Here is a 17,701-nt window from a genome sequence, read left to right as displayed (position 1 = left end):
ATCTAAACTTTCACACACTAACAAAGAAATGTAGCTCTTTTTTTAAACCAGGAAAGTTAGTCTTAGAAGAACTTTTTTTTTCTTCTTTCTTCTTTCATATTTTTTGGGGGGGTTTCTGAACAATGTTTTTTTGTTGTTGTTTTTTCTGCAAAAAAACCAACAAAAAAAAACAGGAGGAACCAAACAATGAACTTCAGGGAACAAAAAACCCCCAAAAAAACCTAGCAATTGGGACTTGGCGGCAGCAGATCAGATCGATCGACTGCTCACCGTAGCACAAAGTCGCATTGCACTTAGTGCAGAGCACTTTTAAAAATTGAAATTGAGGACGGATGTCCAAATTTTGATCTGATGGATGCACTCTTGAAGTGCTCGGCTGCGATGAGGTGGAAGGCGCAGGAGCAGGAGTGTCTCTCATCCGTCGGCATTCTTCTCATGCAAGATTGTTCGGATGAAGGGTCCTCAGGTGCTTCATCATACTTGCCGTGCCGCAAGAGTATTTCTTGTTAGGATCCCCTCGTGACAGCACTCTTTTGCAAATCTTGCACGTGACGAAGGTGGCATTGGTCTTCATTTGCCCCTCAGGAAAAGTAAAAAATTTCCACACCACAGATGAAAAACGTGATGTGTGTGGTGTCTCCTCCAAAAATTCATCCTCAGATGTATGAGGAGATGCAGGTGATGCCTGCTGCCCTGAAGCCATTTTTGGTTGAAAAAAGTTAGAGCTAAGTGAAGTCTTAGTCCCAAAAATCTTCTTCTCTGCAAAGAGATGCTCCTCCAAAGAAGGTGAAAGAAGAATGATTAAATTGGGTGGGGTCTTTCAATAGTTAGAACAGGAAGTGTAATGAACCAATCAAATCTCTTTTTTTGCAGGTCACATGGGATCCGCGCACCCTGCGCTTAGGCAGCACGCACCCAGCGCGCATCCGCGAAATTGAATAAAAAAAAATATAGGATTAGATGTAAAAATATATTACTTTTAAGACTAGTTTAGAGTTTGTCTTCAATTAATATTCACATGAAATACATATATATGTTTTTTTAAATGTTAAATATTTCGAGGGATCCGCGCACCTACCGCGTCATGGACGCAGATGACGCATCGCGGAAGCGCGTAAACGTCGCGTTACGTAGATCGAACGTGTCGCGTATAGGCTGGGAGTCGCGTACCGGTCGCATTGCGATCGCGCACTAAACACATACCCAACGCATACAATGCGCGGATGCTATCGCGTAGGGTTCAAGAACGGTGCGCATAAGGTGCGCGGATCCAAAAAACATGGAAAAAAATATATAAAATAAAGTTTTGAACATATAGTTAAAAAAATATTTTTCAAAATTAAAAAATGTATATGTTTGAAAAACCCAATAAAAACAAATCATATTTTTTAATTTTTAAAAGAATTAATTGAAAAAATAAGTTTAAAAAATGGTGATAAAAAAGAATTTCACAAAAACATAATTAATGACATTGACACACTGAATTTGAAAAATATAGAAATCCAATGAAAATCATTAAACATGATATCTTTAGAGATAAATTATAGATAGGAATTGCCATTTAAAAAACCTTTGAAATTCACTGAAAAAACCAAAGGTTTCAGGGGCGTTATAGTTAGGAATTGGCATTTAAAAAACCTTAGAAATTCACTGAAAAAACCATAGGTTTCAGGGGCGTTATAGTTAGCTGGACATTTCCCTCGTACAAAACCCTAGAAATTCGCGTCTGCACCTAATAAAGAAGGAATATTTGCTGTTTGTTGGAGTCCTGTGTGTGCTTCCTTCCTCTACAAGTTGGGGGAGATTGGAGCTGTGTTTATATATGTGTGTATATGTGTATATGTATATATATGTATATATATGTGTATATGTATATATATGTGTGTGTGTATATGTGTATATGTATAATATGTGTTTATGTGTGTATATATATGTGTGTGTGTGTGTGTATATATATGTGTGTGTGTGTATATATATATGTGTGTGTATGTATATATATATATATGTGTGTGTATATATATGTGTGTATATGTATATGTGTGTGTATATATGTATATGTGTGTGTATATATGTATGTGTGTGTGTATATATATATGTATATATCAGGGCATGAAGTAAAACTTATTGCACCGGAACTTGGGTCCGCATTCATATGTTCCTGTTTGAAAGGAGTATGAGCACCGAAGCAGGATATATATATATATATTTCAAAAAGACGATGACGACGCCATGTGCGGTTTCAATTTTTATTCTCTGCCGCTACCAAACGCGTTTCGACTGCCAGGCAGTCTTGCTCACTGGTAAACGAAGTATAACAATGCGGCCATTTTTTAAAGTGAAAAACGTGCAATAATGTTACTACAAACGTAACTGACATGAAAAACAGACTCGTCGTTTTTTTACCAAATATTCACAAAACATTTCTTTTGAGACATTTGTCTCTAGTTGCTAACAGTTTCTAATATGCAATTTATATTGTCACATTACACGATAATCATGTTTAAGCAATTTACATCCCTTTTCTTTTCATATAGGCAAATCAGTTGCTGGTACTGCACTCGATATTCAAGCTCAAGTGAGCTTTATTGACACTGCTACATGACATTACTCGTTTACCAGTGAGCAAGACTACCTGGCAGTCGAAACGCGTTTGGTAGCGGCAGAGAATAAACATTGAAACCGCACATGACGTCGTCATCGTCTTTTTGAAATATTTATGCGACTCATCCCGAGGAGTCCAAATGGATGACGCAACTCTCGTTTTGGAGTGGCAAGGAATACTCGAGAACTACGAGGGAATATATATATATATATATATATATATATATATATATATATATATATATATATAGATATATATATATATTTTTTTTTTTCACAGAAAAAAACATAGGTTTCAGGGGTGTTATAGTTAGCTGGACATTTCACTCGTACAAAACCATAGAAATTCCCCCGTTATAGTTAGTTCAGCTAACTATAACTCGCGCCCCCTCAATGCACTGCTGATGACGTCACATATTATATCACTCATGACATGGTCAGTGACATCACTGATGACATCATCCAGCGTCTGTGTGTTTCGGTATAGTTTAAATATGTTTATTATATATAGAGAAAGGCATATTGAAGAATCAGTGGGTGTATAAATGTGTGAATGGATGATTTTGTTGGTGCGTGACTGACTCTATAAGTGAGTGATTAAACGTATCTTATTGGATGCATGGGTTAGTGACTAAACTGTGTGAATGTCTGTATCAGTCTGTCTGTTGGTGTGTAAGCGGCTGGATGGGTTTGCAAATAGCTACATGAGTGTCTATATGGGTTATAGATTGGTTGTCTGAGTATCTGTATGAGTGTTTGTGTGGGTGGGGTGTGTGTGACTGTGCATAGATGTGTGACTGGGTGATTCACTGGGTGCATGGTTTCAAGAGTGCATCTGTGATGGACTGTATGGGTGGGTGAGTTTGTGTATGATTGTGTTAGTGAGTGAATGTATATTTCCGTGGTACATGTGTGAGTAGCTACATATGTGAAAGGCACTATATATGTGTGTTGGAGTACATAAATGGCTATAAGTGAGAGTGTGTGATTGTGAGAGTGGCTGTATGGATGAGTGTGTGGTTGTATCATTGATTGTATAAGAGCATAAGAATGTGCTAGTATTTGTATGAGTAATTGAGCTGGTGTGTGTATAACTGTATAGGTGAGTAAATGGCAGTGTGATTAATTATTTGCATGACTGAGTAGGTGTGTGAGTACCTCTGTGGATGAGTGGCAGTGTGTGAGTGTCTATATAGGTGTATGAGTGCATATGATAGTCCTGTACTGAGTGACCATAAGTATGAGTGACTGTACGGGTGAGTGAGTGGATGGGTATGTAGACCTAAGAATCAGTAAGTGGGTATGTAGTTATTGGTGTTGGAGTGTCCATGGTTTTGAGAATGGCAGTCTGTAATTTAGAGTGGGTGTATCAAAGGTTATATTAGGGTGGGAGAAGATGCATCAAATTATCACATGGATGATGTCATCAGTGATGTCATCAGTGATGTCATTTGAGATGTCATCAGTGATGTCACCATGGCATGAGTGATGTAATATGTGATGTCATCAGCAGTGCTTTGCGGGGGCGCGAGTTATAGTTAGCTGAACTAACTATTACGGGGGAATTTCTATGGTTTTGTATGAGTGAAATGTCCAGCTAACTATAACACCCCTGAAACCTGTGTTTTTTTCTGTGAATTTCTAAGGTTTTTTAAATGCTAATTCCTAACTATAACGTGCCTGAAACCTATGGTTTTTAAGTGAATTTCAAAGGTTTTTTAAATGCTAATTTCTAACTATGCCTACAGAGATAGGACATGTGAAGAAAGAAGAAAAAACACACAGAAAGAAGAAAAAAAATGAAGAAAGAAGCTACAGAAGTCCTCCAAGACAAAGAAAAGTGCCTGAAGAAGAAAGACGTGCAGAAAGAACAAACAGAGGAGGAGAAAGAGTCTTTGTTGCAAAATCATCCTATACCCTCAACTTTTTCAGATGGGTACTGGTGGTAACTGACTAACCAGTCCTAGAGCCAGCGCTATGCTAAAAGACACTTAGAATACAGTTAAAACACCTACATACACTAGGGAACACTATGCGTTGGGGTACCCCTGTTAGTAGCATGACCTCCTCTGTAAGCCCCTAGTATATAATAGGGCAGGGGTATTAAAACTACCCCTTAAAACGTGCCACAGGGCGTGTTTGCACACTGGTGAAGGGAGGGGGGGCTGAGCTGAAGTGTGCAAACACGCCCTATGGCCCTTTTAATTTGGGGGATAAAGTCCCCTTAAATCCTGAGCGTCCCTTGGGTACAAATAGCCCATCAAGTATCTCTAGTTAGCACCACAGAGCTGCCTTGCAGAGAAAATGGGCACGGCCTGGACCACCTCTCTGCAATGCAGCACCGTGGTGCTTACTGGAAACACCTGGTGGACTAGTTGGCCCCCATGGGCCCTCAGGATTGAATGGGAATTATTTGCCCAACTTAAAACGCGCCACAGGGCGTGTTTGCACACGTCACCTCAGGCCCTGCCCCCTCCCTTCACCACTGTGTAAACCCGCCCTGTGGCTGTTCTAAATTGAGAGATTAAGTCCTCTTTAATCCTAAGGGTACCTAGTGTCAAACTACACCACTAGGTACCTCCAGTAAGCGCCACAGAGCTGCGTTCCAGAGAGGTGTAAAAAGGGGCGTGGCCTTTGAACACCTGTCTGCAACGCAGCTCCCTGGCGCATACAGGAGATACCTGTTGGGCTAGTTAGCCCTCAGGGACCCTCAGTATTAAAAAAGAGTTAATCCCCCAACTTAACACACGCCACGGAGCATGTTTGCACAGTGGTGAAGGAAGGAGGCGTGGCCTGAAGTGACATGTTTGCAAACAAACCCTGTGGCGCGGTTTAAGTTGGGGAATTTATTCCTCCTCAATCCTGTGGGTCCCTGGGGGCCAACTAGCCCACCAGGTACCTCCAGAGAGGTGTTCAGAGGCCACACCCCTTTTTACAATACTCGGCAACGCAGCTCTGTGGCGCTTACTGGAGGTACCTGATGGGCTAGTTGGCCCCCAGGGACCCTCCGGATTGAAGAGGAATTAATTCCTGAACTTAAAACGTGCCACAGGGCGTGTTTGCACACATATCACCTCAGGCCCCGCCCCCTCCCTTCACCACTGTGCAAACGCGCCCCGTGGCGCGTTTTAAGTTGGGAGATTACCCCCCCTTGAATCCTGAGGGTCCCTGGGGTGCAACTACCCCACCAGCTACCTCCATTAAGCGCCACAGAGCTGTGTTGCAGAGTGGTGTAAAAAGGGACGTGGCCTCAGAACACCTCTCTGCAACGCAGCCCCCTGGCGCATAGTGGAGGTTCCTGGTGGGCTAGTTGGCCCCCAGGGACCCCCAGTATTCAAGGGGAATTCGTTCCTCATCCGCAAACGCGCCAGGGGGCGCATTTGCAGAGTGCTGAAACGAGGGGGCGCGGCCTCCGGCGCGATGCCGGTATTTCTTTGTTTTGTTCTTTTTAAAAGGGGGCTGCATAGCCCCCCTTTTTTCTTATTTTTTGGCCCTGGGGAGCCCATCCCCCAGGGTCTGACCCCTAATTTTTATTTTAAAAAATTTACTTTGGGATGGGGGCCGCGTGGCCCCCCTCCCGAGGCCTTAATCAGCCCCGGGGACCCCATCCCCCGGGGCATGGCCTTTTTGTTTTTATCATTTTTTTTTGGAGGGGGCTGCATTGCCCCCTCCTCTGGCCACTAAAGGCCCCGGGGACCCCATCCCCCGGGGCCTGCCTTTCTAATTTTTTATTATTTTTCTTTAAAAAGAATTTTGGGGAGGGAGCACGTGGCCCCCCTCCCGGGCTACTAATAGCTCCGTTGGGGGCCGTGGGGGGGTCCCCAATCCCCCCACGGTCCCGCCGTTCCCCACCTCCTGCGGGAGCCGGCATTGCTTTTCCACATGGACAGCTGCTAATATGCAGCTCCCCATGTGGAAAAGCAAGTTGGTTTGAATTTTGAAAGAGAGAGCAGGTTTCCCTGCTCTCTCTTTCAAAATTCAAACCAAGTTTGCTATGGCAGGGTGGGAGCCTCGCGGCTCCCGCCCTGCCATAGCAAACAGCAGTGACCCGAGGGTGGGCACCCCGGGACACTGCAGAAGCCGGCCCTGGGGGGTGGCGGTCCCCAGGGCCATTATTGGCTAACCAATTTAGAAAGCCCCGGGGGTGGTGGTCCCCGGGGCTGGGGGGTCCGTCACGGACCCTCCAATTTACATATTTAGAGCACCGGGGAGGTGGCGGTCCCTTGGGCATGTGGGAGGGCTTGAGCCCCCCCACACAGGGTATTTCTTTATTTTCTTTTTTTTTATTAAAAAAAAAAATCACAAAGACCCGGGGGTGAGCCCCCCACCCATTCATTTTTTAAGCCCCGGGGGGTGCCGGTCCCCGGGGCTGGGGGGGGGCTGTGAGCCTCCCACTTATTTCCATGAAGCCCAATAGTACCATAGCCCCCGGGATTTGGCCCTCCGGGGGCAAATTAGCAACGAAGCGCGGGAGCCCGCGCTTCATTTTTTTTTTTTATCGGCAGGATCCGCACACCCGGCGCTGATTTTGCTGATTTAAAGAAAAAATCCTTGTGGGACCCCCTAAGCAGGCCTAGGGGGTCAGGGTGTTTCTACCCTGCCCCCTTTTTGCATTCTGCGCGTTTTTTCTTCTCTTTTCTTGTGCCTTGGTTCTACCGAGGCACAAGATGACTGCCAACACTTCCTGTTGCTGTGTTGACAGCTAATTAGCATACAGCTCGTGCTCAGCAGGGTGCGCGGATCCACCGCCCCCATAGATATATCCATGATTTTACTTTTGATTTTCTCAGGAACTACAGAATGGATTTACACCATTTAAGAAAAAGGCACGAGTGTGAACCAAGGGCTACCTTTTTGCCAAATGTGGTGTAATTCCGTTCATCAGTTCGAGCTGTAGCTGCGACTAACGGTCCCTATGGAAAATTGCATGGTTAAAACACGTTTTGGGACCCCCTTTTTCTCGGCCCCTGCTTGAGGAATCACCCCGAGACTTTCAGGATAGGAGCGGACCGGAGCGGGCCACGAGTTTTGAAAATTTCGCGAAGATTAGTCAACCGGAGCCAAAGTTATTCCAAATAGAATGTTGCGGATTTCCTATGGATAATAGGTCCTAACTATAACTACCTACTGGCTACCGCCAGTAGGCAATACATATATATTCAGAAACACAAAGGATGCCGCACTCCATAGATTGGTTTCAGAGTTGCTTTATTTTCACCACGACTGGTGGTAGTGGTGGTGAAAATAAAGCAACTCTGAAACCGGTCTCTGGAGTGCGGCATCCTTTGTGTTTCTAAATTTAAATATCGGGTAAGGATTCTACCCGTTGCTGCCTGCAACAGGTATTGTGCGTGCTGACATTGGGAATTAATTGTTTGATATATATATATTTACAGAGCGATTCCCAGGTGCTAAAAATATGAGACTGTGAAAGAACTATATTGAGTCTCTTTGAAGTTGCATGAAAGGGAGTAAAGTGGGGTACTGCTACTGAGTACAAAAAAAAAATCCTGCTATATAGAGATATCTGACTTTTGTCTAGTGGCAGTTTTGACTCTATAAAGGCATGCTGGAAAGAACAGTTCTGTATTATGTGGATAGCTAAGTGGATTAGTAAAGCCACGCAGTAAAAACACTTTGAAACAGATTAAATATATTTTTAAGAGAGGGGCTATGGAGAGATGAGGGGCACGTTTGCAAGGATGGTAGTGAGGGAGTCAAATGAGGTTATAGTGTGCAATTGTAAAGCACACGTTCACCCGTAGGCATCTTGGTGTCAAAATGATGTTAGCCCTGGCTCTCACCAGTGTTAAAAGGCTGCGATGATGGATATGTGGCAAGGTAAAGTAATACTGTGTCTTTTTTCTCTTTTTCTTAGTCTTTTTGGAGAGCGTACGGATTTCGCAAAGGTAAGTGTTGACTTTGTCATTATTGACTGTTCAACACTTCACTCACACACACACACACCTACACTTTAAAACAAACAACCTATCTGCCTTCTACGTAGGATAGTGTTGTAAAAGGATAGTTTTAGGCACTAGCAGAGATGGCATATCGTTGGATGAATGATGCCCAGGCCCTAAGTCTAGTTCTGGAGTCCAGCTCTGAGGCAGGATCAGAGACTGAGACAGCAGATACTGAGACAGCATCTGAGGGAGAGGACAATGGAGCCGAATCTGGTAGTGATTTTTCAGTCGGCGCAGTTCCATCCAATGACTCATCGTCCAGCGATTCTGAAGGAGACGATGTCAGTCGTCCTGTACCTTTGCCAGCACAGTCTGTGTAGCAGGACACCAGTAATAGGTTAGAGCAACCAAGAGTGCAGGCACGTGCGGCCGCAAGCACAGACGGAGTGCTGTCTTGACAGCCTCCCAATTTAGTTCAGCCCCAAAGTCCACCTTTCACTGGTGACGATGGATGTAAAGTAGATACAGCGATTTTTTTGCCAATTGACTACTTCCATCTCTTTTTGGATGTTGACTTCTTAGACAAAATTGTGTAGCAAACAAATTTGTGTGCCAAACAATTTCTGAGGGAGCTAGGAGGCACTCTTGGGCCTCATTCTAGGGCGCGCAAGTGGACTCCCACTTCTCTAAGGGAGTTGAAGATATTTTTGCACCTCGTGCTTAAAATGGGGGTAGTGCATAAACCAACCTTGCTATCCTACTGGTCTACTCGCACTGTTTGGTTAACCCCCATCTTCGCACCATACATGAGCAGAGATCGTTTTTTGCTATTGCAGCGCATGCTGCATTTCAATGACAATTCTGCTGCATTGCCCTGGGACCATCCAGACCATGACAGGTTATTAAAAATTCGGCCTGTCGTGGAACATTTGTCTGCCAGGTTTCCAAAGGTTTATACTCCTGGAAAGAATATAGCCATTGAGGAGTCCTTGATCTTGTATAAAGGGTGGTTGCTGTTTAGGCAGTACATTCCGAGCAAACACGCTCCCTATTGCATCAAACTGTACATGCTGTGTGAGAGCTCAACTGGCTATGTGTACAGCTTGAGAGTGTATACAGGGAAGGACACAACTCTTAACACTGTAGGTTGCCCTCCCATGCTAGGGGTCACAGGAAAGATCGTATGGGAGCCTGTCCAGCCACTTCTTCACAAAGGTTATAACCTTTAAGTGGACAATTTCTATACAGGAGTAGAGCTGTTCAGTGAGCTCTACAAAGCTGGTACCGTAGCTTGCGGTACAATTTGTTGTCGCCGCAAAGGATTCCCGCAGGAGCTTGTTTGCAAGAAGCTCCAGAAATCCCAGAGCACTGCGTTGCGTTCCAACAAACTGCTCGCAGTCAAGTTCTCAGATAGGCGTGACGTGTACGTGCTCACTACAATTTATGCTGAGAGCACTTACTCTGTCACGGTTTGGGGTCAGATGGCCGAAGTCCACAAGCCCACTTGTATACTTGATTACAACAAGTACATGGGCGGAGTGGACAAGAACGACCAGGTTCTTCAGCCATACAATGCGAGTCGTAAAACTTGCACTTGGTATGAGAAACTGTTTACGCACCTGATTCAGATGGCAAGATACAATGCGTATGTTGTTTATCGTGAGACCACCACAGAAAGACTCATGTCTTTCCTTGACTTTCAGTTGTCTGTGATTGAAAGTCTTACTGCTACAGAAGCAGCAGCCGCCACTTCATGTGTTCTGGAGGACGTGGAAAGGCTGCAGGAGCGACACTTTGCTGATAAAATTCCTTCAACACCCAAAAAGGAGCGACCATATCGTCGTTGTAAAGTGTGCTCGATGCAAAGAAAGAGGCAGGAGACTCGTATTTACTGTCCCCAGTGCCCGCTTTCTGTTTTCCTAATTGCTTTATGTTGTATCACACTAAAGCAAAATACTGGGAAATTGACTGAGATGGAGCTGCCAATAGGTAAACCTTTCAATTTGTGTGAATGGATACCTACTGTCTGTGGGCCACTCCTTCACTACGCAAGCAGCTGCAGAATATTTCTTACTCTACTTGAGGAAATCATGGACTTCTCAACACCTTTATCTGCATTCAGAACATGGTAGTTGTTCTCTTCGCCAATTGACAAGTGCATTATGGTCCCCACGCTGCACATACTGGTGGACAGAACATATGCCACGTTTTCATGGAGTACCCATGTTTCACATTCAACCGTTCTTCGTAGTTTATGTTGTTCTCTTTAGGAAGCTTATGAACATTTTCAGCATGTTTGCCTTAGTTTCAAAGATAGATATGCTTGCTCAGCTCGAGAAATGTTTTTGCTGCATTCTTGGGCACCCCCCAACTTGCATCCACAAACTGGAAGGAGTTGGATAGAGCATTGTGAGAGCATTGTTAGCACGTGACAGAAATGTTCACTCAAGCTTCACGTAGATAGAGATGGAAGGCATTAGTATAGGGTCTCTTAGCAATTGGACAGGATTAGTCAGGACTCTGAGGACAGACACACGAACGGGTTAGAACAGCTTACGGTAGGTGCGCTTTCCGAGGAATATTGCAAAGGTAGAAGCAGATAGTAATGAAATGAATTAAATGAAAGAGACATTTATAAAGCGCATGGCTACCCATAGGCCTCCCAGCGCTAAGAACCAAATCAAAAGAAGAGAACACTGATTAATCAGTTGGGAATAGATAGGTCTTCAAGAGTCTCTGAAAGGAAAGATGGTCCTCCTCCAAGCGGATGGCTTCTGGGAGTGCATTCCAAGCTCTGGAGGCTACATATGAGAAACACCGGCCTCCGCTTTTGGACCTGAAAATTCTCGGAACCGTGGCCAGGCGTTTATTTCCGGAGCGAAGAGCTCTTCTGGGACAGTATGGAGAAACAATCCTCTGAAGGATTGAAGGGCCCTTGGCGGCCATGATCTTGTGAGTAACACAAAGGGCCTTAAATTTGATCCTCTCTGCAATGGGAAGCCAATGCAGCTGTTTAATTGCTCCTCTTGCTGATTCTCTCCTCGGAATTTGCAGGAGAATTCTTGCTGCACAGTTCTGGGCTTTCTGGAGTATGCTTAATGATGATTGAGGGACTCCCAGATAAAGGGCATTAGCATAATCCAGCCGCGACAGAATTAATGCCTGGAGAAGCAGTTTTTTTGCCTTGAACGGAAGAAGGGGCAGAATTTTCCGAGCTGTTTTGAGTATTCCAAAACAGCATCCCGCTACCTTTCTAGCCTCGGTCTTCATATCAAGTTTGGTGTCCAGCCAAACTCCTAGGCTCTTGATGTGATTTTTTGGGGTGGGAGCGATTCCCATACAACTAGGCCATGCAAGAGGCAGGCCTGGAGGCAGGGGCCTACCTAGCAGCATGAGGTCAGTTTTAGTTCCATTTAACTGAAGGCAAGATTGTTTCATCCACACTGAGATTTCTTCCAGACATCTGGCAAGATTACTTCCAGGCTGTCCAGGATCTTTGAGGGAGACTATCAGCTGGGTGTCATCGGCATATGTAACAATCTGTATGCCAAACACCTCCACTATTTTTGCCAACAGGCTCATATAAATATTAAAAAGAGTGGGGCTTAGTGAGGAGCCCTGAGGCACTCCACTCTTCAAAGGCACAATCTTGGAGATCACATTGTGCTCAAAGACCTGGAATGTACGGCCTTCCAAAAAGGAGACTATCCACCTCAATGCGGTTCCCGTCACCCCCATCTCATGACATCTAGAGATGAGAGTTTGATGGTTAACGGTATCAAAAGCCGCACTGAGGTCAAGGAGGATTATTGCCGCTGATCCTCCTGAGTCCATGATTTTTCTTGCCTCCTCCACAACCGTGATCAGGGCCGTTTCAGTGCCCTGAAGTGTTCTAAAACCGGTCTGTGACTGATATAAGCAATCGTGCTCCTCCAAATAGGAGGAGAGAATAGTGTTGACGTATTTCTCCGCTATTTTGGCTATTCCCGGTAGCAAGGAAATCGGACGATAATTGGCCATTACTTCTGGGTCTGATCCTGGCTTTTTCAGCAGGGCTTTAACCATCGCTTGCTTTCATAATGAGGGGACCCTACTGGCTAGCAGTGAGGAATTAATAAGTCCTGCGATGACAGGGGCTACTTCTAGAGCAACTTTACACAACACCGTAGGGGGTGCCTGATCTTTAGGGGAGCCTGATTTAAGTTTGTTAAGTAGGGAGGCAACTTTAACGGAGTCCAGGGGAGGAAAAGATTCCAAACTCCGATCTAAAGGGCATCTTTTTTCTTCCATCTGAGGATCATAGGAGGAATTGTCCACTGATGGAAAGGATGAATAAATGGCCAGAACTTTAGCATGAAAAAACTCTGCTATATCGTTACAGCGTCCTTGTAAGTCAGAGGGACTAGCTGTCGTAAGTGGAGGGGTGGTCAGAGATTTGAATATTTAAAAAATTTCTCGAGGGGCATTAGGTGCTGATAAATTTTTTGCTTCATAGTACTTAGATTGTACTTTGATAATCTCTGCTTTATACAGTTTTAGCGCGTCGCGATAGACCTGTTTTTTCCCAGGTGAATAATCTTTCCTCCACTGTCTCTCTAGTTGCTTACAGTTCTGTTTTTGCTCTCTAAGCTCCGTGGTGTACCAGGCCACTTTTTTAGGGCCCTTTTTAATGTCTCTAGGTTTTTTCAGGGCTAGCAGATTCAATGTATTTTCAATCCAGCCATTAAATTGCAAGTTTGCCAGTTCAGGGTCGGCGTCTAACCGGGGGCAGGTGTCTTTAAGAATAGCGGCCCATTCTCCCATAGAAATGTTAGACCAGTTCCGGCTCAAAATTTTGGTATGATTTTCTACCATCCTGGTTGTGGGGGAGGAACAGGAGAATGAAATCAAATAGTGGTCACTCCAGGGGAGTGGTTGGGAACCCTCCACCCGGATGTGAGTATTGGTGAAGATAGGATCCAACAAATGTCCCTTAATGTGAGTCGGACCCATCACCTTCTGGGTAAGAAGTAACGCCCCTAAGGTGTCAAACAGTTCCTCCACGTTGGCGGAGGAGCGTATTTCAGAATGCAGGTTAAGATCTCCCAGGACTGTGAAATTCGGCAAGGAACTGACCAATAAAGATATATTGTCAGCCAAATCATTGATAAAAGATCCTATCGCTCCTGGGGGTCGATTAATTAACATGTCTGAAAACGTACAGGTAGACGTAAAACTGATAGAAAAGGAACAACTTTCACAGTCACGGATCAACCCATCCGAAATTCGACAACTGAAAGAATCCCTATGAATAATGGCAAGCCCTCCTCCTCTAGTCAGGCCTCAATCTTGCCTCTGAATGGTGTATCCTTGGGGGAGTGCCTGGATCACTGCTGGATTTGACCAGTCCGTCAGCCATGTCTCGGTAAGAAACAGTACATCCGGATTGGTATCTTCCAGAAGCAGCCGTGTTTCTAATGAATGTTTGGACAGCGAACGGCAGTTAAGCAACTCCATTGCAAAGTCCGGGATTTGAGGGCGTATCTTACCCGCCTGACCCTCTGTCTCCAAGATAAAAGAACATTGAGAACAGTGGGTCTGGTAGAAGGGGGGGCCCAGACAATGATGGCACCTGTGTAAACCGCGAAGCTGTTTTAGCTGGGCGGCCGTGTAGGGGCATGGTGTTAATGCTGCGGGGTCGAGGGTCCTGGCCCCTGGTCTCGGTCGGGCGCGGACAGGCGCAGACGGTCAACTTCCAAACATTCATGCAGTTCCGATATGTTTTGCATGAATGTTTGGAGGTTGACCTTCAGTAATAACCAATTTTGAGATTCGTGTACATTGGGAAAACATATCGGAACTGCATGAATGTTTGGAAGTTGACCTTCAGTAATAACCAATTGGTATTATTATCCAGGACGCTTAATCGTCTAGCGTTTTAGTCAGAATCACGATGGATTTATTGTTTATACATGACTTATGTTTTGAGTTGTAAACACAGTGCTATGCAGGAATAGCGGGGATTTGTGGGATATGTAGTACAGATCAAGTAGAGCAAGGTGAACACACGAGGTCAATAAGGGGTGGTGTTTTCTAATTGTTTTTTAGCAACGGTCAGTGAATCGGTGTCACAGGTGTGAGGGGCGCGAAAGCAAGGTTAAATAGCGCGCGCAACAAGAGTTTGGCAATTTGATTAGTAAAATGAGAAGCGGTAAACAGCAGACGAACAACGCTTATATTCACAGGTAAATTGGAGGTTTTGGGAAGCACAACTAGGTTATTAGCATGGGACCGGTTTAACAGGCAGTCAGTATTAGTTTAATAATTTAGCTTTGTGGGGAGAGGGATGGTATTTATTTAAAGCACAAGTTTAACGTAAAAATGATTGGGTGATGTTTAGTGGGGATTCAGTAATGCGGGCAAGTTATGGTAGGTTTTATATCGTGGAGGAGATGGGGAGGTTATCGTACTGAATGAATCAATTTTATACAGGGCATAATGTTGCACAGAGATATAATTTTCTATGGTCGTACAAACTAGTAGAGGGTGTTAACTAAATAGTTAGAATGATTGACGCTTGTAGGTTATTACATGCAATGTTTTAAATGTTTGTGCGCAAGATTTGATGGAAAATGAACATGGGTTTTATATTTTTTCAACAGTTTCCCCTGACGAAGGGCAGTCAAAAAAGCCCGAAATGCATTGGGAATATTATGTCATTTGCTGTTATTCATGAATTGAATGTCCTTTCGCAAAGTAGTAAGAGGCTTGGATGGGCACAACTATTTTGTGTGAAGCTTAATGGACGTTTTTGGTACAAAAGAAGTCGAGTTGGCAAATTCAACAATAAAAGAATAACAATGATAAATTTGGAAAGTTTGAAATACATCAATTTGCTGCTGTGCGAATGGGTTTGCAGCCTACATAGGCTGCACACGGACACTAGTTATAGTGGCCACCTTGCACCAGTCCAATTCGACTCTTATGGTAGATAGGTTTAAGAAAACGTTTTAAAGAAAGCTATCCTAGTGGTAGCTGTGGAGAGCAGCCTTCAGGCTAAGTCTCTGAGGAATGTAAAGCAGCTTGTTTTACCTTATAATCTCTTGAATTACCAAATGTAAGGACACCACACAGGTATATATATCAAATATATATGTATTTATTTCTAGACACACTCTACTAATCTCTTTATTAGATTAGAAGTCAGGAACACATTCAAATATCAACGTTTCACAATAAGTTAAGCACAAATATGGCTGGGGCCCTAGGGGCGTACCAGACCATATACTAAAAAAGACGTTTAGGAAAGTCGACTTGCAAGGGGACCATGCCTAGGGCCTGTAGAATCGCTGGGGCTTCACTAATGCAGCAGAAGCAGGTAAGTAAAGGACCCATGGGAGACGCGTGCAGTGTGAGAACACAGCCGCAGGTTCCCTATTGATTACAATGAAGTCGCGGTCGGATTTTTAAAGTTTAAGGGTACTTCGAGGAAGTCTACAAGCAAGCCACTTACCAGATAAGTAATTCGAGGGCCAACACACACTAGGGCACCGGAGTGCACGAGTTACCTCACCCAGGGAAGCCGGGTGCATAGGTGTCTTTTGGTGTCGGGTCGCGTCGCTGTTTTCTATGGAAGCCAAAGAAGATTTGCTGCTTGCGAAGACTGAAGAAGTGTCCGGTGGAATCCAAGGCTGGATTCAAGATGAAGATGACCTGAAAGCAGAAGGGAGTGTTCACAGTCACTTGCCAGTGACCAGGGGCCAGGAAGATGGATGCCCACGGAAGTTGGGTGATTTCAGGTGATCAAGGGTGTTTTGACTCTTCGCTCACGAGGACCAGGAGGCATCGACAATGACCAGCAACTGGATTCGGAGTGTCCCACAACGTCTGCAGCTTACTGAGGTGTCAGTAACCGGATTGGAGCCAACAAGCCTTGGCAACAGCAAGTCTTGTGGAACATGAATAAAGTCAGCGGTGCAGACCAGCAAGGTCTGAGGGACTCACCCAGCGAGGGCGAGTGAGGGCAGGCCTGGAGCACCTAGAAGAACGCTTTGGTTCAATAAGAAAGTCTTTGGGGGACCCACAAGCCAATGGGCAAGGGATCGTGAAGACGCCTCGTGAGGAAATGCTTCACAGGAGCCCACAGTCACTCGGGATGGGGTAGGCCCCTGATTTTCACTGCAACACCTGCTGGAGGCTTGGGCCACAAATGGTCCAATGCACAAGTTCGTAGAACATCGTGAAGGGGTTGCACTTGACAATAGTGCACGGTACCCTGGTATTGCTGTTCCTCGTCACTTGTGGGGTCCACTCGCCACAGCTCTGCTGGGGACTCACAATGGCCGTTGAGAAGTCAGGAAATCCACTTCTGGGGCTGCAGGGACTTTCTGACTCTAGCGGGAGCGGGAAAGTTTGCAACCGTTGATTAGAGTTTTTGGTGCCTGCCAAGCAGGAGAGTCACTCCTTGACTCCAAGGGAGATTCTTCCATCTTCCAAAGGTAGTGGAACGTCGAAGGGCCAGGATTCTTCTTGTAGAGCGTCGTCCAGGGTTATCTGATTTGCAATGGCAAGGTTTCCCTATCTTATACTGAAGGTAGGGGAGGGACTTGCTCTATGACCACTCCTCTGGGAGGGTAGGGGGTGGTTACACCCACTTCCCTTTGTCCAGTTATGTGCCAGAGCAGGGACAGGTAGCCCCTGAACCGGTTTGAGCTGGCATATGCACAGAGGAACCTACTGCTCCCCCAGTGCAGGACTTCAAAGCACTCTAGAAGTGCACCCACCCAGCCCCAATACACTAAATCCTGTCTGGAAGGTAGTGACACCTCCCTGTGACAGGATCCCTATTGTTGGGCCAGCAGCAGGAGGGCAGCCCAGTGTCTGTGCTGGTGGCATCCATTTTGTGATGCCAGGGCTCTTTCAGATTTCTACCGTGTTACCACAGTAGGTACATGTCATCCCCTCTAGAAGGGTGGGATCATACTCCCACACCAGTTACTGGTGTGGGGGTATGATTCCAAGTTGTTTGACACCAAACACGACATGTCTTGATGCAGTCATTCCAAAGTTAGCATTTACCGTTGGGTTATAAGGCACTTAAGAGTATATGGTTTAAGCGCATCCACAAACAGCCACAGAGAATAGACTCTGCCAGCTGCAAAGGGGTCCTGCTCATGCAGAGGCACCCCCTCACATTGTAAACCAAGCACCCTGCC

Source organism: Triturus cristatus, chromosome 2_2, assembly GCF_964204655.1.
Source record: "Triturus cristatus chromosome 2_2, aTriCri1.1, whole genome shotgun sequence".
In the NCBI taxonomy this organism is placed as follows: Eukaryota; Metazoa; Chordata; class Amphibia; order Caudata; family Salamandridae; genus Triturus; species Triturus cristatus.
This window is presented reverse-complemented; position numbering follows the sequence as displayed.